This window comes from Nanorana parkeri, unplaced genomic scaffold, assembly GCF_000935625.1.
Source record: "Nanorana parkeri isolate BGI_ZX_2015 unplaced genomic scaffold, ASM93562v1 scaffold2155, whole genome shotgun sequence".
Taxonomy (NCBI): Eukaryota; Metazoa; Chordata; class Amphibia; order Anura; family Dicroglossidae; genus Nanorana; species Nanorana parkeri.
The window spans coordinates 168344-169526 of record NW_017308423.1 but is presented as its reverse complement, the minus strand read 5'-3'; positions in this window follow the sequence as shown (position 1 = coordinate 169526).

The following is a 1183-nucleotide window of genomic DNA, read 5'->3' as shown; positions in this document are numbered from 1 at the left end:
CTTGGGATTTTTTGTTTGTTTGTTTCAATTGCTCCACTGGTTGCAAACAGCTATATCTTTAGAACAGAAAGAGGTAGGAATCTACAACAAGGTTTTTTAAAATCCTAGAAATGTACAAAAGTGGGGCGTTCAGAAGTCAGTAAACAATGTGCTCAGCTAAGTTGTCAGCGAACCCCCAAAGGTCAATCACATTGATACTTGTGGGCCAGATAGAATAAGATTGGCGGTTGTTGAGGAATGACTTGTTGTACGTGAAATACTATTGTGGCGCATCCATGTTTTTTTTTTGTATGCATTCAAGTTGTTGCTCACCTTCTGAAAAAAGTTGTCTCTATGAGTCACAGCTCTGCCGCTCTGTACTGCCCGCCCACACAGCTGGAGGAGGAGGAGGAGAATCAGATGACGCCGACCCTGTAAGATCAGGACCCGGCGGTTACCTTGACTGTGAATGAACTCGTGTGTGACACAATTCATCTTCGCACAACATTTGGGTCTTGTTCACACCAAATCCAGTGCGTTCCCACAGTGCGATCACCTGCATGGGAACAAATGGAATAGCAATGCCCACGGTGCAGTGCAATTGCAAAAAATAGTGCAAGCAATCGCACTGCTGTGCCATGCATTCCAGTGCAGGCGATCGCACTGCGGGAACGCACTGGATTTGGTGTGAACAAGACCTAAATGTTGTGCGAAGATGAATTGTTTTAAATCACAAATATTTCAATATTTAATCATTATTCAATATTTAATCACAAACGCTGAGAAGTGACCTATGCAACAAAAACAATCACTTTTAATATCCATGGTTTTTTTGTATGCATTCAAGTTGTTGCTCACCTTCTGAAAAAAGTTGTCTCTATGAGTCACAGCTCTGCCGCTCTGTACTGCCCGCCCACACAGCTGGAGGAGGAGGAGAATCAGATGACGCCGGCCCTGTAAGATCAGGACCTGGTGGTTGCCCTGACTGTGCCTGAACTCGGCGCCGTGGACTGGGGGGTGCCCCAGGCCCCCGCCCCCCCCCCCCCTTTCCCAAGACGCCACTGTTCAGACCCGCCGCCTCAGCGGCTCACACTTCACCCTGCGGGAGCAGTGTGTGTGCAAGGAATATTCGCTTTATAAGACGCACTGTCATTTTTGCAAAAGAGTGCGTCTTATGGAGCGAAAAATACGATATATATATATA